Here is a 26163-nt window from a genome sequence, read left to right as displayed (position 1 = left end):
GAATAATAGACAGAAGTTCAATCGCTAGTGCAATGAGTAGGGAGGAAAGGGGGGAAGCCTTGACAAGTTCCTCAAGATAAAGAAAAGTGTTCAGAATGCATTTCATTATTATCTGCACATGCCTAAGGAGATGCATAAAGGAGGTGAACCCAAGATATAAATTTAGTGCCAAATCCAAATCTAGTCAAAACAGTAAATAATTAATCCCACTCTATTATATCAAATACTTTTTCAACGTCTAGGGGAATAATCACCTCTGGAACCTTCATGATTGATGGAGAGTATATTATATTAAGGAGTCGACAGATATTTGACGGTGAATGACGACCTTTAATAAACTCAGTCTGGTCTGGAGTTATTGCAGTTGAGAGAGCAGTTTCTAAGCATCATGCCAAGATCCTAGCCAGCACCTTTATATCTGCATTATGAAGAGGGATGGGCTGGTTTGATCCATACTGAATAAGAAGATCCTTATTCTTAAGCAGCAGAGAAATAGGTGCCTGCTGATGGGAGGGAACCAAGTTGCAATGATTCCTCAAACATAAGTAGAAGGACAGGGGCGAGCTGGACAGTGAACTTTTTATAAAACTCAATGGTGTAACCATCTAGACCTGGAGCTTTTTACTCTGCATCAGCCCAATAAGAGAGGACAACTACTTCAAGTTCCAGTGACCAATCCATAGATTGGCCAATCATGGTATCAATTGTATGGATATTGAAGTGTTTAAAAAATGCATTCATATTTGATTTGTCAATAGGGAATTCAAAAGTAGGAAAGTTAAAATAGTAAGAAAGAAAGGTAGCATTTATTATGAAGGGATCAATAATCAAGTTACCTGATGAGTCACAAATTTGAGTTGTGAGGCTGTTCTACATCTGCTTCAATTTGATTTATTATTGTCACATTATGGGATACATTGAAAAGTATTGTTTCTTGTGCACTCTACAGACAAAAAGTACCATTCATAGAGTACATAGGGGAGAAGGAAAGGAGAGAGTGTAGAATATAGTGTTACAGTCACAGCTAGGGTGTAGAGAAAGAAAAATATATGGTAGGTCCATTCGAAAGTCTGTTGGCAGAATGAAAGAAGCTGTTCTTGAGTCGGTTGGTACTTGATCTCAGACTTTTGAAACTTTTTCCTGACAGAAGAAGGTGGAAGAAAGTTTATTGGGGGTGCATGGGATCCTTTATTATGCTGGCTGCTTTTCTGAGGCAGTGGGAAATGTAGACTGAATTGTTGTGCAAGGAGCCTACTTGTCCTAAGACCAAACTTGTAGAGGGTATCGCAGGATTAAAGCAGCAAATGTTTAGCTCTCCCAGTAGACAGTGGATCAAATGGAGCTTTGAGATCTAATTGCTTCTTCTATAGCTCTGGAGTGGGAACAGTAGAATATTGGTGGTCAATAACAGCAATAGAATCCATTAACTCCTGCTGATTAATTTTGCACTGTTTACTGGCCTGAGCTGAATAAGAAATTATCTGGCCCCTTATAAAACCTTTCAAAGTCTCCCATAATATAGAAAATGAAACTCATCGGTTTTATTAATTTCAAAAATCCAGACAATTTATCGGGGAATTTGCTCTGATATTCTGATGCATCGAATTACCAACACAGTCTGCTGGAGAATATCTGACTTCACGTACAGGTTTATTTGACACTCATCCATCATTCAATTTTGGTATGCAAAGTGCAAGTTAGCCAGATGAATTTACATTATGGTTCTTTGTTGCATTTAAATGCGTTCTTTCATCTTTGATGAGCAATACAGAGCACATTTGTATGGATCATTGCAAATTACTTCCAGAGTGAATGCTTTTGGTACAGTGTAACCCAGTGCTTTATATATCTATAACAAATAACTGGGCTTTGTAAGAAGCACTCTGCTGAATCCAGGTTGTCAGAAATTGATGGATTTCAGCTGGCGGGACTAAGCTCTTGGCTGTAAATTTAACCATTATTCATTACTAGTAGCCACCAATTTCCACATATACAATATAATTCTCAGCTCCTCATATATTGATTCTAACTTACAAGAAAAGAACTGATGACTAAAGTAAATTATCTTTCCATGAACCCCAAGTACCTATTTACCTTTTTCGTGATTGGAAGCGAAGCAACCTCTGGTTATCCAATTTAAGATTGAATGCTGTATATGAAAAATGTGTCAGTGAGAATAAATATTATAGTGTGTTTATTACAGACAAACCTTATAAAAAACTGATTCTTGTGCAAGAGATCTAATGATACCTGAGAATAAAGTGTAGAAATAATTTATCAAGAAAAGTGGAGGGAAATTCTTGTGTCTGAAAATTGTATGAAATGATAAAGGGAGCTTGATTGGTTCATAAAGTAATGGGAGAAAGGTGGAGGCAGGTGGTGGAATTAAACAGTGCAATTCTCCTGCTGTTCCACTAGGGGTTTGGCATTTTGAATATCATTGGACTGAATGCTGTAACCCACCTGCGGGCTTGATTTTACAAGCATTTGTACTGTCACACAAGTGATAAGTTCACTATCCTGTTTCTCACTCCATCTGGCCCAGATTGAGAGAGTGAAGGGAAACGGGACCATCTGGTTTGATTTTCTGCTCCTTTAAGAATAGAATTAAAATTATGGCTAAAAACCTGTATTTGGTATATGACTGAAATTACATTAAAATTCCATTTTAAGAAGGATATAATATTCAGCTCGTTTTTAATATATTCCATTATTTTATCCCATAATTTTGGTCAGTCTCCTTCAGCATTGGAAAAAATTGATTGTGGTGACTGTAAAGAACTACTTGTAAGGCATGTTTCAGTGATTTTTGTTTTCCCAGAAAATAATGCAAATTTCTGCAGGTAAAGTCTGTCTAGATTGTGTTTCCATTATTGCATTTTTGTCAATTTTCCAATTATGTGTAAAACGCTGTGAAGTCTTTGTTATGTTGGTTCTTGCCATGACTATGCTTGTAGATCTCAAAGTTAGTAATGTGACAATATACTCTTGTAAAAATGTTGAAACTGTTGGTATTTGGATTCCCTTGTTTTCAAATTGCACGGATTTGGGGTGAAAATTGTTTATATGTTTTCCTTAACACACTGTCCTATGATTTTAATTATTTAGCATCCTCATAGAATCAACATTTGTATAAATGGAATGTGAAGAAAGAAATTAATTTGCATAGTACCTTCCATGACATTGATGTCTCAAATCACTTTATCATTAATCTTTTAAAGATTTGATTTGATTTATTGTCACATGTATTAGTATACAGTTAAAAGTATTGTTTCTTGCGCGCTCTACAGACAAAGCATACCGTACGTAGGGAAGGAAAGGAGAGAGTGCAGAATGTAGTGTTACAGTCATAACTAGGGTGTAGAGAAAGATCAACTTAATGCAAGGTAGGTCCATTCAAAAGCTTGATGGCAGTAGGGAAGAAGCTGTTTTTGAGTCGGTTGATACGTGATCTGAGACTTTTGTATCTTTTTCCCGACAAAAGAAGGTGGAAGAGAGCATGTCCGGAGTGCATGGGGGTCTTTGATTTTGCTGGCTGCTTTTCTGAGGCAACAGGAAGTGTAGACAGTGTCAGTGGATGGGAGGCTGGTTTGAGTGATGAACTGGGCTTCACTCACGACCCTTTGTAGTTTCTTGCAGTCTTGGATAGAGCAGGAGCCATACCAAGCTGTGATACAACCAGAAAGAATGCTTTCTATGATGCACCTGTAAAGGTTGGTGAGAGTCGTAGCTGACATGCCAAATTTCCTCAGTCTCCTGAGAAAGTAGAGGGGTTGGTGAGCTTTCATAACTATAGCATCTGCATTGAGGGACCAGGACAGGTTGTTGGTGATCTGGACACCTAAAAACATGAAGCTCTAGACCATTTCTACTTCATTCCCATTGATGCAGACAGGAGCATGCCCTCCATTAGCTGTAAGATTTCTGAAGTTGGCGACTACCTCCTTTGTTTTGTTGACATTGAGGGAGAGATTATTGTCGCCACACCAGTTCATCAGATTCTCTATCTCCTCCCTGCACTCTGTCTTGTCATTGTTTGAGATGCGACTCACTACGGTGGTGTCATCAGCAAACTTGAAAATCGAGTTAGAGAGGAATTTGGCCACACAGTCATAAGTGTATAAGGAGTATAATAAGGGGTTGAGGACACAGCCTTGTGGAACACCGGTTTTGAGGATGATCGTGGAGGAGGAGGTGTTGCCTGTCCTTGCTGAGTAGTTGCTGTAGATGATTTAACTTTCTGAACTTTCCCACAGTGAATGTAACCAAATAGTGTTCTTTTATAATTGTTCAGAAAATAGAATAATTTTAATGCACAGTAAGGTTAGAATTAGAATTCCCTCTGTTCTTCCTCAACAATGTACTGTAGCCTCAACTTCAGAAGTGAACCTTCAGTTATCAGTGTAACACTTTCGTCATTTCAAGATTCTTTGAAAGCTTATAGCCAACAATGGCGAGATTAGATTTTCATCCCAGGAGACTGAGTGAATTCGAACTGAACCCCAGAAGTTTTAGACCAATGATCAAATAACCACACCACCCAATGCTCCTACTTTTAATAAGAATGGACCCACCAAATTGTCTTTTGCTTGGCCATAGACCAAATTGTACAGATTCCTAGTTTACAACACCATAATTGCTCAACTCTCCAAGTGTGTGGAAAGATGTGACTTAAAAATTCCTTCTGGTTGCTCTATAAAATCTTTCAAATATTGAAGACATACACTTTTAACATGCTGACCTTATAATTTTCTCATCATAAAAAAATCCTGGCATTTATTCTGTGCAGACACTACCTCAAGTCTCCCTGATGGCGAAAAAGTAACTGTTTGCTTGAGTGAGATTTATAGTGTTTCCATTTTTTTTAAAGAAGTGTGTCTCAAACAATAGAAAGATATTTCATCAAACTCGGCTATGTAAGGAATTTGGGGCCATTCAAGCATTTTGATCTATCAGATTTAACTTCACTCCAATATTTAATGGATGATGAGTCATTCTAGTAACAAATTAATATCTTCTACATTGAATGTATTTATTGGGCGGGAAAAGGGGGCATGTGCTGCTTTTCCTCCCTCACCTATATAATAATCTTGATTATATGGTCAGTGGCAAAGGAATGGTGCTCGCCGTTTATCTTGCTGGCAACTGGCCAAATTCTTCACATGGGCTATTGAGTGGCTACTTGCAGTCATCAGGCATCTTATTCCTCTCCAAGAGACGTGGTGAACAACAGTATGGAATTTCAACCAATCAGTTTTAAGGATCCTCACTGAGACACACTGGGTGGGATTTTTCCAGCCGCACTTGCCCCAAAACTGGAAAATCTCGCCTGAGGTCAACGGACCTTTGCATGGTCTGCCCCCCTCCCCTCCCCCACACCAGCTACGATATCCGTGACGGTGGGACAGTAAAATTCCCCTCACAGAGTCAAAGGAGGAAGCAGAACTTAGATTTAATTCATGTACAGAAAGCAAAGGCAAGGAAAATAGGGTTTAAGAGAAACAGGACAAAAATGTTAAAAGAATATTTATTTAAAAGAAATTCCAACATTAATCAAATTCTGAAAGAATGGAATCCCACACTTGTAAAATCAAATTTTCAGTGCAGGAGAGGTGTCTTGGCAAAAGTTAAGATTTATTACACTGTTACAAGTTTATTTATACCTGGGTACACGAGCTCTAACTTAGTTCTGTATTAGTGGGTGAACAATAGGAAAGTACCACAACACATTATTGTGGCACAACCCATAAAGGTGCAGGGTAGTTCCACCAGTAATTTCCAAATGTTGGTGTTTAACTGTGTGCATGTGTGTACTCTGTGACGTTGCTGTCTGATTTACTCCATATTAATAGAGAACTGTTAGACCAGCCAGTATTCTCATTTTAGAAACTGGGCCATTTGTTTCAATGAAGTCTATGTTGTAATTCACTTGTAGATTTTTGAATTTTTAATGCTAGTTTTGTAGGTTGAATCCCATCAGACCTAAACTTATTTACATGGAGCATGAAGTGTTATATTCCTTTAACAAATATTTACAGTACATTTGAAATTGGACAAGTTTTCATGATGTGATTTTCAGTGTATATGCATTAGTGCTGTGAGGTAAGTTGTCATTGGACATTGTCAAAGTGTACAGCTTTTAAAATAGAATTTTTATTTCCTTCCTTTAAAGCTCCTTGTGCTATGTAGCTATATCAACTAGAGAGATAGGCTGGAAATAAACTCTGTGGTGTTATATAAGAAGTGTGTGAGATGTTCATAAGATAAATGGTTCTCTGTTGTTTCTTCAATCATTGTGACGAAGTGCCTGGCCCAGTGCTTGAACCTTTTTCAACTCTGGCAGAATTGATTGTGTGCCATCATGAGCAAATCTGCAGTTACGATGCAAGCAGGTGGTATAACTGCCCCCATCTCTCCCCTATCATTTAGTACGAGCAGTTGATCACACTGACCTTGTTTTTTAGTTTCACATTCTGCTCCATTGGCCTGGATTTTGCTGTGGTAATGACGGCAAAACTGTCAGCCTTCACTGTCATCGCTCCGCTCAAACTGACAGCGACGTCTGGAGTCCACGCATTAACACAATATTGTAGAAACACAGAAGTTACTGTCTGTGATTTTATGCTTCCCCAGAGGGTTCAGGCTCTACCCCTTCCCCCACTCCCCTGCACCTCCCTGCCCCAGATTGCAACAAATGGAAATGAATTAAAAACTTTCACTCTGCACTGAGTCTTGGTGTAAAAATTATTGAAAAAGTTACACTTTATTGAGTTTAACAATGTACTGACTTCATAATTATAGCTAAACACCCTCAGCAACTTTGAAAATCTAATTCTATATTTTTAAACTGTCAGAATTGCCGTAATGAACCACCTTTTTTTAAAGTTTATCTTTATTTGACCTTTTATGCGAATGCAATCATTATCATTTATTTCGTTATCTGAAAGTTTAGATTAAAAATAGGGGCTATGAAGTTCTTTCACCTTCCTGTGTGTGTGGATACTTCAATGCGATTGACTCAAGATGTCGGCAAAGCCTGGCTACACTGAGATTGTGGTGCCATGTTTAAAGGGAAACCCGATCAAACCAAAACATGGCCTCCCATACCCCACCACGGAGTTCAGGGGCTACCCCCCAACACCAGGCCTTGTGATCAGAGCCAGCATTCACCCCCAATGATCAGAGCTGGCAATCACCACACACCACCCCCTCCCCCCCACCACCCCCCCCCCCTCGATTTTGATATTGTTCTCTGGAAGATTTTTGGTACTGTGTGATGCCAAAGCCTTTTGAAGCAAAACCTCCAAATGGGATAATGAAGATTGTAAGCAACCTAGAGGTAGTTGAGAAAATACACTATTTGCATTTGGCTTTGTGAAGATTAAACTCTTTCCTAATGTACTTAAGCCCTGGTCCAAAGGTGAGATAAGATGAAGTTCACGTTCAACTACTCTGTGTAGTTACGTATGATCTGTGCAAATTCTGTGATAAATCTGTTGGGTTTTGGCTTTGTGGTCATCCTCAAGCACTGGCTTGTTGGTTCTGTCACAGAGTCTGCTTCAACATAGAGTCAGTTTCCTTTACTTTTGAAGAGTGCATGAGTAATATTTCTGGGTGTAAACAGGCGCACTGGCTTTGTTTATGGACATGGAGTTACATGGTTTGCTGTCTTCAGCTTTCTTAGTCCTGTGAACAGCTATGGGATTTCCTGCTACCAGAATATTAGCATTCCGGTAATTTCCGCTCGGGTCCTGAATCTCTCCAAGGAAAGGCACCTCAATATCATGGATGCAATTTAGTTCATGGATCATGTCATCTTTTGAAGGTTTCCCTTTTGTATATTTTGTACAGGCTTCTTGCTGTGGCACACAACCTTTCATAATGGTTGTTCGGTAAAGGCATTTGGTTTCTTTGGCAGGACTGTTTTCACACCTGTGTTTCCCTCTGCCACACCAATTACAGTTAGCTGGGGCTGTTGATGGATGCTCTTCCTGTCTCCGCTGCTATTTTACAACAGCTTCTGTTTTTACGTTTGTCACACTCTGCTGACTCAGCTGCTTTTGAGATAGGATTCCCCAGTCAACTCGAATCACAGATCAATTTTGCTTCCTGACCTCAGCCTGCCTGCTCAGTTGGATTGCCTTTGCTAATGTAAGATATCTCTTGATTGTAAGTTGTCAGACAAGGCACCATCCAACACTCCCAAGACAATTCTGTCTCTGATAAGGACAGCTTTAAGGTGCCATGACCATAGCTCATTGCCAGTCTGTGCAGGTCTTTTATAAATAGATCAGCACTTTCCCCTTGCTGTTAGTACACTTGTTACATTTAACCCAATCATCCATAATATTCTTCCTCGGATTGAAGTATATATCAAGTGCTTTGATTGCTTCATCGTACGTGGATTTCTGCTCATCGATAACCTGCCCGATGAGAACATAATCTGCACAGTCATTCATTGCATATAACAGCATGCTCACGTGCTCATTGCTTACTTCCACACTGAGGCCCCATTTTAGTTTGATATCCAGCAAATCTCCAATACCATTTCATAGGATCCCTACAATGCAGAAGGAGGCCATTTGGCCCATCTAGCATGCACCAATGACAATCCCACCCAGGCCCTATCCCCATAACCCCAAGTATTTACCCTGCTAGCCCCCCTGACACTAAGGGGCAATTTAGCATAGCCAATCAACCTAACCTGTACATCTTTGGAGTGTGGGAGGAAACCGGAGCACCAGGAGGAAACCGGAGCACCCAGAGGAAACCCACAAAGACACAGGGAGAATGCGCAAACTCCACACAGTCACCCGAGGCCGGAACTGAACCTGGGTCCCTGGCGCTGAGAGGTAATAGTGCAAAGCACTGTGCCACTGTGCCGCCCATTCTTCTGCTTGATTGGGGCCTGTGACTTTCGAGAAACCCTCCAGTAATGGTAGAGATTTTTCAATAACTGTACTTTCATGCGCTATCACCATATGACATTCTTTGATGAATGAAGAATATCTACTGAGCCTGTGGAGGTCTATATAACACAAACTTTATTGTTGCTCTTACTTTCTGTGTCTACATCTTCCATGAGGCTGTATGAGAGGTAACAAATCGTGTGATGTTATGTTACTTTCTGTGATACGCACACTATCGGATTAGCATATCGAACGTTTAGAAATCAACCATTACACTACAAAGATATCAGATGGCTTTGCAGTCAATACAAATACCAGCTCTCATTAATTTCCTGAATTTACAGAAAATGTGGATTGATGTAGACTTGGGGACAAAAATGTTAGGCACAGCGTCACACAAAGTCAACTAATTTTGGTATAACTGAGATTTCTGGAGTTTGATGGCGACTTGAATTTAAATTCTTACTGAGACTTTACTACACTTAACCAAACTGCTGTCAATCTTGAGGCACCTGATATTTTTCATACCATAACCTTCTCCCCCTCCCTCTCCCCCATCCACAGTCATAAATTAACACTAAACTGTTGAAATGGCCTTTACACTGGACATCCTTGTGTACAGCATACTAATGGTAGAGGAAGACATAGAATAGAAACAAAAAGCTGAAAGAGTGAAGTGCCATGAAAAAAACACAGCAGTTCAGCAGTTCCTATATCTTTTACTGGTGTTGCTGCACCTGGACTTGCTTTATGCCCTTTTTCTACATTCTGGCATAACTAAATGAGTTCTGCAGGAAATTACAACATAAGTTCAATATAGAGTGCAGGAGGGCCTACTAGGAGCACCACTAGACATACCTAAAAATGAGGTGGCAACCTGGTGAAGCTGCAACACAGAATGGCATGCGTGACATAAGCAGCAAATGATAGTCCAAGCTAAGCGATTCCACAGTCAATACTTCAGATCTAAGATCTGCAGCCCTGCCATATCCGGCAAGCCCCCACCCCCTCCAGCCAAGCTGTTCCAGTACAGCTACAAAACTGGCACCTAGTCAGCAATGTGGAAAATTGTCCAGTATGTCGGGTACAGAAGAAGCAGGACAAATTGAACATGACCAATTACTGCTCCATCAGTCTACTCTTGACCATTGGTAAAGTGAGAGAACTGGTCATCAACATTGCAATCGAACGACACTTGCTTAACAATACTCTGCTCACTGATGCTACACTTGTGTTCCGCCAGGGCCACTCAGCTCCTGACATCATTCCAACCTTGGTTCAAGCACGGGCAAAATAACTGAAATCCAAAGGTAACGGTGAGAGTGTTTGCCCTTGATATCAATGCAGCATTTGACCGAGTGTGGCATCAAGGAAAATGAAACTAGAGTCAAAAGGAATCTGCTGGTTGGAGTCATACCTCATGCAAAAGAAGATTATTGTGGTTGTAGGAGGTAAATCATCTCAGTTCTAGGACATCATTTCAAGAGTTCCTCAGGGTAGTGTCCTAGGCTCAGCCATCTTCAGCTGCTTCATCAATGACTTTCCTCTAAAGCTCAGAAATAGGAATGTTCACTGATGATTGCATGATGTTCAGCACCATCCGCGACTCCCCAGGTACTGAAGCTGTGCATGACCAAATGCAGCAAGACCTCGACAAATGGCAAGTAACATTTATGCCAGGCAACGGCCATCTCCAACAAGAGGGAATCTAACCATCGAATCTTGACTTTCAGTGACATTACCATCACTGAATGCTCCACATTTAACAGTCTGGGGTGGCCATTGACCAGAAACTGAACTGGACTTGCCGTGTACCTATAGTGGCTACAAGAGCAGGCCAGAGGCTAGGAATTCCGTGGTGAGTAACTCCCCTTCTGACTCCCCAGAGGCTGTCCAGCATCTACAGGACACCAGTCAAGACTGTGATGGAATACTTTCCACTTGATTAGTGCAGCTGCAACAACACTCGAAGCTTCACATCATCGAGGACAAAGCAACCTGCTTGATTGCCACCCATCCACAAACATTGACATTTTCCAACACTGACACTTTGTGGGAACAGTGTGTACCATTTACAAGATACACTGCAGCAATTCACCAATACTCCTTGGACTGCACCTACCAAACCCATAATCACTACCATTTCGAGGGATAAGGGCGGAAGACACATGGGAACATCACTGCCTGGAAGTTCCCCACCAAGCCATTCACTATCCCAAAAAACATATTGCCATTCCTTCACTGTCGCTCGGGTCAAAATCCTGGAACTCCCTCCCTAACAGCACCGTGGATGTACCTTCACCACATGGACTGCAGTGCTTCAAGAAGACAGCTCACCACCACCTTCTCGAACGCAATTAGGGATGGACAATCAATGCTGGTCTAGCCAGTGACGCCCACACCCCATAAATGAATTTTTAAAATGTTTTTAGTGCCGAAACTAATTTTGTTGTAAATACAATCCCAAAAATTCTCAGTGTTTTGGAATTTTTTGCCTCCAGTTGGTAATAATGAAAATGGGAGCTCTTTGTGACTGCGATACCTCAGCAAAAACAGCCTTGTTCCTCTGTGGTGCCTTGTCTTGTTAGGTAGAGAAAAGAAGTTGTATATGGTTCTTAAAAGATGCATGTAAAATGCATCTCTCCCAATGACTTCGTTAAAAGGACAGTGTGTAAATGAGCTATACAGACCAGATCGAATTCTTCGACAATACTGAGCTAGCTGATCTCATCCGATTGAAAAATGTTCACCTGCAAATAATCCCAGATGTCAAGGACTGTATGATTGATTACCGCCATCTTTCTGCTGATATTTTCTTAGTGTTGTCTTAATATTGTTCGAGATTACGGCATTGTAATTGTAAATCAAGTTGGATAGATTTTTGTTTATTTTCATTTCTTAGCATTCAGCGGCAGCAAAATGTGATTTTGTGTTACTTAATGGAAACATTTGGACAAGGAAACATTTGAAACCTTTTGCCTGTCACATCTTGTTGCATTATATGAGGCATTAAGGTCGATTTCAAAAACTGTTCTGCAGCGATGTCCTGAATTGAGTTGATTGGCATTCAATAACATCTTGCTTTGTTTTATTTAGACTCCAAGTGGAGAGTTTTTCCGATTCCCATTGACTTAAATTTGCTGGGGCTCCTTAATACCACACTTTTAGTCAAATTTTGCCTTGATGTCAAGGGTTGTCACTCTCACCTCATATTGGTGGGTGGCATGGCGGCATGGTGGTACAGTGGTTAGCACTGCTGTCTCACAGCTCCAGGATCCGAGTTCAATTCTGGCCCCTGTATACTGTCTGTGTGGAGTTTGCACCTTCTCCCTGTGTGTGTGGGTTTCCTCTGGGTGCTCTGGTTTCCTCCCACACTCCAAAAATGTCAGGATTAGGTTGATTGACCATGCTAAATTGACCCTTAGTGTCAGGGGATTAGCAGGGCAAATACATGGGGTTACAGGAATAGTGCCTAGGTAGGATTGTTGTTGGTGCAGGCTCGATGGGCTGAATGGCGGCCTCCTGCACTGTAGGGATTCCAAGATTTTGAATTCAATGTTTATTTGTTTGGGCCAAGAATATAATGAGAACACAAGGTGAGTGGCCCTGGCAGAATCCAAACTGTAAGTCAGTGAGCAGGTTATTGCAGAGTAAGTCCCATTTTAAAGCATAGTTTACAACACCTTCCATCACTTCATCGATGATCAAGAGTATACTGCTGGGGCAGTAACTGTCCAGGTTGAATTTGTCTTGCTTTTTGTGGATGAAACGTATTTGGGCAATTTTCCACATTGTCAGGTAGATGTCCATGTTGTAGCTATATTGGAACAGTTTGGTTAGAGGTGCAGCTAATTGTGGAACCCAATCCTTCATGACTATGGCTGGAATGTCATCAGGACCCATAGCCTTTGCTTTATCTAATGCCTTCAGACTTTTGTAAAAATATCACATCTAATGAATCATGTTTGCTGAAGACTGGCATGCTGGGGACCGCAGGAGGAGGTCGAGGCCAACATGATGGCACAGTGGTTAGCACTGCTGCCTCACAGCTCCAGTGACCTGGGTTCAATTCCCAGCTTGGGTCACTGTCTGTGTGGAATCTGCACGTCCTCCCCGTGTCTGTGTGGCTTTTCTCCCACAGTCCAAAGATGTGCGGGTTAGGTGCATTGGCCATGCTGAATTGCCTCTTAGTGTCCTGGGATGTGTAGGTTAGTGGGATTAGCGAGGTAAATATGGGGATTATGGGGATAGGGCCTGGGTGGGATTGTTGTCGGTGTAGACTCAATGGGCTGAATGGCCTCCTTCTGCACTGTGGGGTTTTTATGATTTCTATCATGGATCATCTATTCAACACTTCAGGCTGAAGGTGATTGCAAATGCTTCAGCCTTCACTTTTACAAAAATGGGCTCTCCCATCTTTGAGAATCTATGGATCCACCCCTTCCCATTAGTTGTTTAATTGTCCACTCCCATTCATAACTAGATGTGGCAGGACTGTAGAGCTTTGATTTGTTGATTGTGAGATTGCTTAGCTCTGTCTATGTTGCTTCCATTGCTTGGCATGCAAGTAGCCTTGTGTTGTAGTTTTATCAGGTTACCACCTAATTTTTAGGTCTGCCTGGTGCTATTCCTGACATGCTTTCCAGCACAATTCACTGATCCAGGGCTGATTGACCCAATTTAATGGTATAATGAGGGAAATGTTGATCCATGAGGTTACAAGTTTGATTGAATATAATTCTTCAGGCCCTCAGCACCTCATGGATGCCCAGTTTGAGTTGTTGGATCTGTTCTAAATTATCCAAATTAACACGTGGGTTATGGAGCGTATTCTCAAAGTGAAACGAGGACTTTATCTCCACAAGGACTATGCAGTGGTCGCTCCTACCAATACTGTCATGGACAGATGCGTCTGCAAAAGGTAGATTTGTGAAGATGAGATTAAGGGGTCCTTTAAAGTGATAAGTAACGCCTCAATAGTCATTACTTAAAGGAAAAATACGCTTGCTCTGGGACTGCATTAATTGACCGACATCTGATGCAGCTTAGGAAAAAAAGCCACCAGTTTCATAGTCTATTGTTTACATTACCCAGCATTTGTTATTACAGCTGAGACCATTGTGACTGTTTAGATGAGTTATAAAACCATCTTTCTCAACAGGGGGCTGTATTCATATTTTGATTGGCAGTTTTGACCAGTGGTTAGTGAAATTGATATGTTTTTATGTTTACAACAGATTTGCCACTTAAGGGAAGTTATTTTTTTGAATGGGTATTAGGAATTCTTTTTTTCAATATCACGTAAACGATGTTAGATTGTTAGAAGTTTTTTTATATCCCCACATGGCTCCTTAGGTCTGGCCATTGGGGATACTGGGTGGATACATGAGGGCATTGGAGTAAGGGGGCATGGAAAAGGCATGTGAAATATGAGGGGGCATGGAGAATATGAGGGTGCATGGAGGAGGTATGTGGGATGCAAGGCGTAAGGGTTTGTGGATTGGAAATTTATCTTTAAAGCTGAAGTGACGTCTCGGTAAATGGGCGCAAGAATTTCAGTCTGCTGGCATGGCCATCTGCCAACCTCCATTGTTGCCTTGGAATTGTCTCGGGACGCAGCGAGCCCGACTCCATCCTGCCCTTGCTTCCCGAGAATGAAAATATAGTGGCCAAGGGATCCTTATAGAGGAGACACATCTGCCGGTTCGGGAAGTTTCTCGAATCCAGCTTCCTGCTTCCTCTAGGAAAATCTGGTCCAATGGGTTGACTGATCTCTATGCTGTAATGTCCTCTGATTTTACAATCTGATTATTGTTGAAAGATAGCAATATTTAAAAAGAGCAATGCTGGTTTGATAAATGTTGTAACTGAGTGATATAATGTGAGTGAATGAGACAGAGCTAACTAATTCCGACGACAAATCAAAGCTTTGCAGTCCTGTCATACCTAAATGTGAATGCTAATGGACAATTAAACAACTAACAGCATGTGGAATCTCCATGAATAGGCCCTTATTCACTGATGGCTGAGTTCAGTACATGACCGTAAAACACGAGGCTGAAGTGGACTGGTTAAAAGGTTAAAAGGTAAGACAGTAGTGAAGTAATGGCAGAAATTTAACAAGATAATTCACAACTATCAACAAATAAATTTTCCATTGCGGAAGAAAAACTTTACCAGAAAGGATGCATCATCCATGGCTAACTGAGGAAAATAAGGATGGTATCAAATTGGGGGGAAAAAAGGCTAAATTGCTGAAATTAGTGGTAGGCCAGATGATTGGGGTAGTTCTAGAAACCAGCAAGGGATGACAAAATAATAGAGAGAAATTGAATTGTGAGCAAAAATAAGCTAGGAATATAAAAACTGACAAAAGCTTCTAAGAATATATAAAAGAAAAAAAACGCAGCTAAACTGAGTGGTTAGTCCCTTAAGAAGGTGAGACTTGGCAATTAATAATGAGGAAATGGCAGAAGGTTTGAACAAGTATCTTGCCTATGTCTTCACAGCAGAAGACACAGAAAGTATCCCAAAAAGAGACCTAGCAAAATTGGAGTCAAAGAACAAACAAAGAACAATACAGCTCAGGAACAGGCCCTTCGGCCCTCCAAGCCCGTGCCGCTCCCTGGTCCAAACTAGATCATTCTTTTGTATCCCTCCATTCCCACTCCGTTCATGTGGCTATCTAGATAAGTCTTAAACGTTCCCAGTATGTCTGCCTCCACCACCTTGCCTGGCAGCGCATTCCAGGCCCCCACCACCCTCTGTGTAAAATATGTCCTTCTGATATCTGTGTTAAACCTCCCCCGCTTCACCTTGAACCTATGACCCCTCGTGAACGTCACCACCGACCTGGGGAAAAGCTTCCCACCGTTCACCCTATCTATGCCTTTCATAATTTTATACACCTCTATTAAGTCTCCCCTCATCCTCCGTCTTTCCAGGGAGAACAACCCCAGTTTACCCAATCTCTCCTCGTAACTAAGCCTCTCCATACCAGGCAACATCCTGGTAAACCTCCTTTGTACTCTTTCCAAAGCCTCCACGTCCTTCTGGTAGTGTGGCGACCAGAACTGGACGCAGTATTCCAAATGCGGCCGAACCAACGTTCTATACAACTGCAACATCAGACCCCAACTTTTATACTCTATGCCCTGTCCTATAAAGGCAAGCATGCCATATGCCTTCTTCACCACCTTCTCCACCTGTGACGTCACCTTCAAGGATCTGTGGACTTGCACACCCAGGTCCCTCTGCGTATCCACACCCTTTATGGTTCTGCCATTTATCGTATAGCTCCTCCCTACATTATTTCTACCAAAATGCATCACTTTGCATTTATCAGGATTGAACTCCATCTGCCATTTCTTTGCCCAAATTTCCAGCCTATCTATATCCTTCTGTAGCTTCTGACAATGCTCCTCACTATCTGTAAGTCCTGCCAATTTTGTGTCGTCCGCAAACTTACTGATCACCCCAGTTACACCTTCTTCCAGATCATTTATATAAATCACAAACAGCAGAGGTCCCAATTCAGAGCCCTGCGGAACACCACTAGTCACAGGCCTCCAGCCGGAAAAAGACCCTTCCACTACCACCCTCTGTCTTCTGTAACCAAGCCAGTTCTCCACCCATCTAGCCACCTCCCCCTTTATCCCATGAGATCCAACCTTTTTCACCAGCCAACCATGAGGGACTTTGTCAAACGCTTTACTAAAGTCCATATAGATGACATCCACGGCCCTTCCCTCATCAACCATTCTGGTCACTTCTTCAAAAAACTCCACCAGGTTAGTGAGGCATGACCTCAATGAGATTTGGGGGAAAACTTTCCATTGGTTAGAATCATACCTAGCACAAAGGAAGATGGTTGGTTAGTAATTCGAGTTTAATCACCTCAGTCCCAGGACATTGCGGCAGGGGTTCCTCAGGAAAGTGTCCTAGGCCCAACCACCTTCAGCTGTTTCATCAATCAGCTCCCTTCCATCATAAGGTCAGAAATGGGAATGTTTGCTGAATGACTGTACAATTTTCAGCACTATTCACAACTGTTCAGTTACTGAAACGGTCAATATCCATATCGCAGAATTGGCATGAGTAGAAGGAGACCATTTGGCCCATCATGTCTGTACCAGCTCTCTGAATGAGCAACTCACCTATTCTGTCGCCTTACACAGGAGTTCTTTATGGTAGTTTTTAAAAATGTTATTTATTATTGTCACATGTATTGGGATACAGTGAAAAATATTGTTTCTTGCATGCTTACAGGCAAAACATACCGTACATAGGGAAGGTAATGTCTTGGTCTCAACCATCTTCAGCTGCTTCACCTTCATTTCCATAAGATCATCAGGTTAAGCTGATGCTTGTGCTGTGTCCAATTCCATTGGCAATTTCTCAAATATTGAAACAGTTCATGCCCACAAACAGCAAGACCTAGACACATCGTGGCTCTTTAGATTATGTCAGTTTTCGGGGGCAGACAGTGCCTCTGACTGCTACCTACACAGGCCATGTGGCATTTTTAAATTAAATAAATGGTTCTGTCTGCACCCAGGAAACAAAATAAGTCTGCATCGCGCTGCTTGGTGCTGCACTACATTAACAGTTTTCCTCTCGGGCTCACGCTGATAAGTGACAAGTAACATTTGTGCCATTCAGGTGCCAGGCAATGACCAACTCCAGCAAGAGAGAATCCAATCAAATCTCTTGATATTCAACAGCATTACTATTGCTGAATCCTCCACCATCAACAATCTGAGAGTCACCATTGACCAGAAACCCAACTGGATGAGCCACATAAATACTGCCGATATGACAGCAGGTCAGAAACCATATAGTCTGTAGCAAGCAGTCCATCTTCTGACTGGCTGAGGTGTGTGAAAGAATACTATTTCTTTGCCTAGATGACTAGTGCTCTAACAATATTTTAAGAAGTTCAATACTATCCAGCACAAAATAATGTATTTGGTTGTCATCCCAACCACCACTAGTGGACTGTGATGCACTGTAGCAATTTACCAAGGTTCCTTCAACAGCACCTCCTAAAGCCACAACCTCTACCCCCAGAAGTGTGCAGTAGCAGGCACATGAGAATACGACCACCTTCAAGTTCCTCTCCAAGTCACACTATTCCTTTATCACTGTTTCTTCATCATTGCTGGTTCAAAATCCTGGAACTCCCCACCTATTAACAGTTCAAGATGATGGCTCACCACTACCTTTTCATGAACAATTTGGGATGGGTTATTAACTGGTGCTGCCAGCGATACACACATTATATGAAGGAATGAAAAAAACATTCTCTTCAAGCAAGGTTCGAAGCAATTGAACTGCCAGCTGTCTGTCCTGGAATTTAGCAAAGGAGATCAAGCCAGAATTGTCTGTTACACCTCATCTTTACTTCATTAGAAACTGAATTATTCCACTCTCTGTTCTGGCTCATAAAATGAGAAGTTAAATGCAGTATTTTTTGATCCATGGCACATTTCAAAAGGTTTGTTGGATTAATTTTGATGTGAACGTTCTGCCTACAAATTTTTAAAATATACTGATTTTGCTTCAAGTAAAAACAGAAATTAATTGTTTGCCTACAGCAATATCTGAAAAACTTGATGACATGAAGTATCATTGAAAGTAGTAAATTCTTTGTCTAAGAACAGTCCTGTCCATTAGGTGCTCTGCAGATGCTAAAAGAGGTGACATTGTTGCGATGCTCTGTACTTTAAGAGCTGAAGAAGCATTAAGGAGTAAGGATTGCATCAAATAAACAGCTTTTAGAATTTGGCTGAAAATCAATTAAGTAACTAAGGTAGACAGTAGTTGTTGGCAGTCTGCATTATTTGACTATGCATTTTCAATTTTGAGAATTCTGCTCGTGACGGCTCTGCTTCAGGTTCACGGTGTATTAGAAAACAATCTCTGGTTAAAATTAAGATAAGTTGGAAAAAATGAACTTAGAAAAAGCAGAGTACTATGAAAAACAAATTTTTCAGGTTTAGTCAAAATTTCACGTGAATTTTATTTATGTTTCTCTTCCTACTCCATTCAGTTTGTTCTGAGAGACTGGGCATTCTGTCCCTGTTGTTTGATAATATTAGTTTGTCACTGGTTAAGATTGTGTACAAGTGGTTAAGAGTGATTTATATATTCCTCTCATCTCCCCATTCCCCCACTTTGAGGTATCTCTGATTTCTGCAACTGCTTTAATAATAAGAGTGAGCTCACATTAATTCACTATGGCAGTGCAACTACACGGTCTTCCCTTTTTGACAATATAAACCCACCCCACAAGCTGTTTGCTACCATCCTGATTAAAATGAATCACATATTAGTATTTTCTGCCCACTGCTACTCCCACTCTTTAAGCAGCTGTTGGGAAGTGTTTGAGAGTACCACAGCTCGAATTTTAATACTTCGGCCCGAATGTAGCATCTGGCCTCAAAATGGTCCTGGCTTAAATTACAAACATAACATAGAGAAATGTTCAGGGCATTAGGAATCCACTGTAATTTGTGGCCGAACAACTAGAGTATAGTATGCTAATACATAATTGCTAAGAATAAATACATAACATAGATTGATGATTTTAATTTTAACATTATCTGTTGATGAGGACAGATTTTTAAACAAATGGTCACAGTGTTACAACTGAAATCACGTTCCCATTGCTATACAGAAACAGAGGCATAAACCTCTACTCTGACCATTTGGAGGTTTAGTACATCAAAACTTCACTGTTGCTATTTTTTTAAACTTGCCTTTGAATTGCATAACAATAGCTAACCTTGTAAAGGGACAGATGGAAAGACCATACACATTAAAGTCAGGTCTCTGAGGAACCACTCCAAGCGGAAAGAATAATTTGGAAAAGAGAGACGGCATCATATTTGTTGGAAGAAAACAGTTGGAGAAAATTGGGAAAATATTAAAAAGGAAGCATATTGAGATTTTGAGATGGCGTGAAGATGGGATGGAGAGATCCAGGCCTCAAGGACATTAGAACCATCAACTATAGTTCTAGAAGAGCTTTTAGGATTAATTATGAATCCTGAGACAAACACAATCCTCCCATCCTATTCCCTTAGCTTTGTAAATATAAATGGAAGGTTGGATATGAATGCATTTGGTGGGAGATAACTAAACTTAACAATTCAATCTAATTAAGCTACCTTCCACAATCACTTTCTACACGGAGTAAGCCTCCAGATTGTTATAAAACAATAGTGTACTACACTCAGCTGGAAAAGTATTCTTTGCTGCTTTACAGGCACACCAAGTTAGGTGGGTTGGGTGCAGTAGAAATGCACTTGATTTCCTTAAGCAACATAGCCTAACATGATCAGACTAATGGACAGGTGCAGAAGACAGTGACAGAGTTGACACTTTTTCCTCTTTTCCCAAAATCTTTGGATGATCTATAACTTCAAGCCATAAGTGATGTAACTGGATTGGTAGGCAATGGATATGATAGAGAATTTTCCATTGTTCCTCACACAAGATAGTTGAAAGCCTATTAGGTACTGTAGATAAACAGCCCCAAGAACCTCATCTGAAATTACAATTAAAATTAGCTTTTCTGGTCTCTCAAATGAGACAAATTTACCATGTCCATAGAAATCATTATAGGTTTGAGCTGTGAAATTAATCTCTTTGGTTAAACGTGGCACAGTGGTTAGCAGTGCTGCCTCACAGCGCCAGGGACCCGGGTTTGATTCCCAGCTTGGTCACTGTCTGTATGGGGTTTGCACATTCTCCCCGTGCCTGCATGGATTTCCTCCAGATGCACTGGTTTCTTCCCAAAGTCCAAAGGTGTGTGGGTTAGGTGGATTGGCCATGCTAAATTGCCCCTTAGTGTGAGGAGGACTAGCTCGGGTAAATGCATGGGGTTATGGGAATACGGCCTGGGTGGGATTGTGGTTGGCGCAGACTCAATGGACTGAATGGCCTCCTTCTGCACTGTAGGATTCTATGATTCTAAGTGAACCTAGCTTAAAATTAACCTGTTCTATACACTTGCATACAAACCAAAAGTAAGGCATTTGACATGGAAGCAACATAGCTGTTGCGGGGATGTTTTAATTGTCATTCCTTTTTAAGAAAATACTTTTTAAAAAGTTAATTGTAACTCTTTTAGCAAGTGTGCGCACTGTCATAGTGGCAAATCATGGCAACAATGCAACTCCATTAATACTGAACAAAGAGATTCAATTTTAATTTGCTGAGATTAGCATTAATGGGGCAGCAATAGCCTGAGAATGAGGTTGATAAACTTAATGTCCTGTTAATGCATTAAGAACATAAGAACTAGGAGTAGGAGTAGGCCATCTGACCCCTCGAGCCTGCTCCGCCATTCAATAAGATCATGGCTGATCTTTTTGTGGACTCAGCTCCACTTACCCACCTGCTCACCATAACCCTTAATTCCTTTACTGTTCAAAACTTTATCTATCCTTGCCTTAAAAACATTCAATGAGGTAGCCTCAACTGCTTCACTGGGCAGGGAATTCCACAGATTCACAACCCTTTGTGTGAAGAAGTTCCTCCTCAACTCTGTCTTAAATCTGCTTCCCCTTATTTTGAGGCTATGCCCCCTAGTTTTAGTTTCATCCACCAGTGGAAACAACTTCCCTGCTTTTATCTTATCTATTCCCTTCATAATCTTATATGTTTCTAGAAGATCTCCCCTCATTCTTCTGAATTCCAATGAGTATAGCCCCAGTCTACTCAGTCTCTCCTCATAATAGATGTTTCTATGTAGGCCGAGAAGATGTTTCTATGTAGGCCTAGAAGGTAGGGACATGTTCGGCACAACTTGTGGGGCCGAAGGGCCTGTTTTGTGCTGTAGTTTTTCTATGTTTCGAAAAGCCAACCCTCTCAACTCCGGAATCAACCTAATGAATCTCTTCTGCACCCCCTCCAGTGCCAGTATATCCTTTCTCAAGTAAGGAGACCAAAACTGTACACAGTACTCAAGGTGTGGCCTCACCAGCACCTTATACAGCTGCAACACAATCTCGCTGTTTTTAAACTCCATCCCTCTAGCAATGAAGGACAAAATTGCATTTGCCGCCTTAATTACCTGCTGCACCTGCAAACCAACTCCTTGAGATTCCTGCACAAGGACACCCAGGTCCCTCTGCACAGCAGCATGCTGCAATTTTTTACTATTTAAATGATAGTCCATTTTGCTGTTATTCCTACCAAAATGGATGACCTCACATTTACCAACATTGTACTCCATCTGCCAGACCCTCGTCCATTCACTTAGGTTATCTATATCCCTTTGCATACTTTCAGCGTCCTCTGCACACTTTGCTCTTCCACCCATCTAAGTGTCATCTGCGAATTTTGACACATTACACTTGGTCCCCAACTCCAAATCATCTATGTAAATCGTAAACAATTGTGGTCCCAACACTGATCCCTGAGGCACACCACTAGTCACTGATTGCCAACCAGAAAAACACCTATTTACCCCCACTCTTTGCTTTCTGTTAGTTAACCAATGATTAACCCGATGTCACGTACACAAAGGTCTATCACCAGTCAGCCAAAATACTTACCTGTATTAGGCATTGAGTACATTGGAATATATAAATTAGGGTTTTATCATGTAAATAGGTTCACAATTGTTGGTTTAAGCTTTTAACAAATTAGCTCAAATAGTAGAGCGCTCGCTTTGCTTGTGAGATGTAGTGGGATCGATGTCCACATTCTCCACTCTGATTTGGGTGGCACAGTGATTAATACTGCTGCCTCACAGTGCCAGGGACCCAGGTTCAATTCCGGCCTTGGGTCACTGTCTGTTTGGAATTTACACATTCTCTCCGTGTCTACCTACGCAGGCACGGATGCTCCTGTTTCCTCCCACAGTTCAAAGATGTGCTGGTTAGGTGGATTGGCTATGCTAAATTGCCCCTTAGTGTCAGGGGGACAGCTAGAGTAAATGCTCGGGTTATGAGGATAGGGCCTGGGTGGAATTGTGGTCGGTGCAGACTCGATGGGCTGAATGGCCTCCTTCTGCACTGTGGGATTCTTTGAAACGGTCAGAGAGTGCATTCCCTGAGCAGTTTCAGATAAAGACAAAGAGTAAGTTTCAAGTTATCGTTGCAAGGCCAGGAGTGTGCTTCTCTTCCCCACACAAAGCAATCTAATTTGCTGCCACCCCAGGTTTCTCCCCTTCTGCGATGGCGCAGCCCCGTGCTCCAAATTCAACAGAGTCAGTCCAATAAATGGCCACTATATGGAACTACATTGGTCTTCAGTTTGATGCAAACAGCTCACCATTTCCATGGAAATGAAACACAAGACTTTGGCCTTTTGTCCCCAGAATGGGCATTCTACTGGCAAGCTCCATCTCTTGGCCATTCCAAATTAAAATTGACTCCAAGGATTTTGCTCTATCTGACAGAGTGAAGCAGACAAATATATGTTGTAGAACATTAATATATGGATATATATTCTATATGACATTCAATATTGTAAATGGTTCTCTCTCTTCAGGTGTTGCCACATTCCTTTAAATCTGTGGGCATCACTCTTTTAAAAAAACAACCCTTGACCTCACTATCCTTGCAAACTATCACCCCATCTCCAATGTCTCTGTTCTCTCCAAAGTCCATGGACGTGTTGCCTCCCAAATCCACTGTCAACTTTCCTGGAATTTCATGTTTGATTCCGTCCAATCAGAATTCTGTCCCTGCCACAGTGCTGAAATAGCTCTTATCAAAGTCACAAATGTAGTTTTGTGACTGACAAAAGAAAGCATATTCCACTCCCATTCATATTGACCTGTCATACAGCCTTTGATATGCTTAATCGCACTTAATAACACTCTTCCCTGTCAGTCAGCTGGGTGGGACTGCTCTCACCTGATTCCATTCTTATCTATCTAATCATAGCCAGAGAATCACCTGCAATGGTTTCACTTCCTGCTCCCACACAGTTACCTCCGGTGCCCCCCATCATCAGATGTACACTGATGACACCCAGCTCTACCTCACCAACATCGCCCCTCCCCTGTCCCTCCCTCCCCTGCAATATTTCCAAGTTAGATGGTGAGTGATTTGGGGATGTGAACCTCCATGTAGTGGTATTCCCAGCTATCTATTGGTCTTGTCCTTTTAGATGGTAGTGGTTGTGGTTTGGAATGTGCTGCCTAAGGAACCTTGATGAGTTCCTGCAGTGCATCTTGTAGATGGTACACATGATTGTCACCGTCTTTCAGTGGTGGAGGGAGCGAATGTTTGTGGAAGACATAGCAATTAAGTAGGCTGCTTTGGCCTGGATAATGTCAAACTTCTTGAGTATTACTGGAACTGCCCACATCTAGGCAAGAGGGAGTATTCCAGTGCAGTCCGGACTTGTGCCTTGTAGATGACTTGAAAATATCTTGTCTGCTGTTTCTTCACTGTCGCTGGGTCAAAAACCCGGAACTCCATCGCTAATAGCACTGTGGGTATGCCTACACTGCAGTTAATTACTGCCAGCCAACCTCTTTAACAATGAAAATTATCCACTTACTACCCAAGTGTGGTATCCTATTCCTACAGATTTGAATTGTGCTTCACCACTGAATTTGACCTTGCTTTCACCCATGTAATTTACACTTCCTTTCCAATATCTGATTAGTTAAGGCGATGCATAGTTGATTGCCCTGTTCCATCAGTGCAGGCTAATAGCATCACAGAATCAATGACTTGTCACAGAAAAAAATGTAAAACCTTCACCTAAAAAGATAAATGCATTCTTACAGCAAATTATTGCTCATTTGTTAACCAGGCAAATATCCATTTAATTTACTGAATTAGGCAGCAGAAGACATTCTGATGGTTCACAGCTGTTTTATTCTGATACTATAGTTCAATAAAAACAATGGTTTCCATTGGATCCTCTCCCTGTCCAGAAGCACAGCCCCCAACTGGGTCAAAACCCAACTTTGAAGTACAAACTTGAGTCAGCATCACCTGCTCTCAATTCACTCTGAAGCAAGACCTGGTTTACTCTGAAAGGGATCTGCATTTCTAACATTGCCACCATTATCAGAATATTTTGCACAGATAAAATATGATCAAGTTAAATTAGAAACTGGAATGTGGTATGTTGCATTCCAGTTATTCTTCTCCGTTATTCCGAATTTTAATAGTTTAAACCTTGTTGTTTACGTCATCTCATTGCACAGCTCAATAAATGTTCATTCTTTTGTTATTTGTATTTATTTTTCTCGCTGATTTTGCTTCATTATTTATGTTGCACCTGTCATTTTCTATGACCAGGTCATCCTGTAGCAGGTTTTCTTAACTTAATTTTGGACATTAATTTGCAGCTCATTTGTATTATCTACTGGCGGCATGCTTCCTTTATGGTATTAATGATGGTTTCACATCATTTAGATGGTTTTCAAGCATCTTCATAAAAATGTGGAGCATCACAACAATAGTAATAGGCTACTGGGCAATCATCTGGGGTCCTTGTCTTTTTTATCAAAACAAGAGGGGCTGTCCAAGCATTTAAGTTGAACCTGATTTTAATAATTTTGTGAAAGTTTACGTAGTTGGGGAGCCTTATATCGTTTTTGTGAAAAAACATGGGAAAGGCACCTGGGCACAGAGAATCATAAATCTGAAGAGAATTTGGACCAACGTTTCTGAATAATAGCACATCCAGAGCCATTCAGTCCACTGTTTTCAGAGGAAGAGTGGAATAAATCTCTTGTAGCTTCCAGGAATGTCTTTCCTCCTGACTTCGATGAGCTGGCAGTGAAGAGACCAAACTGTTTGACTGCCTGTTTGTATTTAGGGCTCTGAGTTCCTTAGACACAGTTTTTCAACCATATTCTAAATCTTTTTTAAAAACGTAAATAAAAATCAGATTTACCTATTTCTTAATTTACAAAGCTCCTTGAAGTATGTTTTTTTCTTCATCCTTTGTTTTGTTTACAGGTCACAGTATTGAATATCCGAGTCTGAGAGAGAGGGGCCAACCTGAATGTACCCATGGTGATCATCAAACCTTAATCTGTGCTGGTAGGTGTAAATAAAACAGAGTAAACCGGGTAGTGATTCATTTCTTCCCTTCTATCCTGTCTTCAGTTTTTAGGTGTTACACTTAATTGCCTAGTTGTAAAATAATGGCATTTGCATGACAGGAGTGCTGGACAGGTTGGAATGGTGAGCAACACTGGGACTTGAACTCCAACTTATTTGATCAGGAGGCAATTCTACAAATCTACTGCATATCCTATCATGCTGCC

General features: G+C 41.2%; 1 protein-coding gene across 1 annotated transcript in view; it reads left to right on the top strand.

Moving 5' to 3' along the window:
• Window positions 1-26163, top strand: part of LOC144499631 (protocadherin Fat 3-like) — a 696014-nt gene that overhangs the window by 56686 nt on the left and 613165 nt on the right. Inside the window, exon 2 of the mRNA XM_078221804.1 lies at window positions 25853-25936. The gene's annotated coding sequence lies outside the window, so the exon portion shown is untranslated. The remainder of the gene's footprint in view (window positions 1-25852; window positions 25937-26163) is intronic.

The sequence above is a fragment of the Mustelus asterias genome, chromosome 10 (assembly GCF_964213995.1).
Source record: "Mustelus asterias chromosome 10, sMusAst1.hap1.1, whole genome shotgun sequence".
Lineage (NCBI taxonomy): Eukaryota > Metazoa > Chordata > Chondrichthyes > Carcharhiniformes > Triakidae > Mustelus > Mustelus asterias.
The sequence above is the reverse complement of the archived record's forward strand: the minus strand, read 5'-3'. Positions and strand labels throughout refer to the sequence as shown.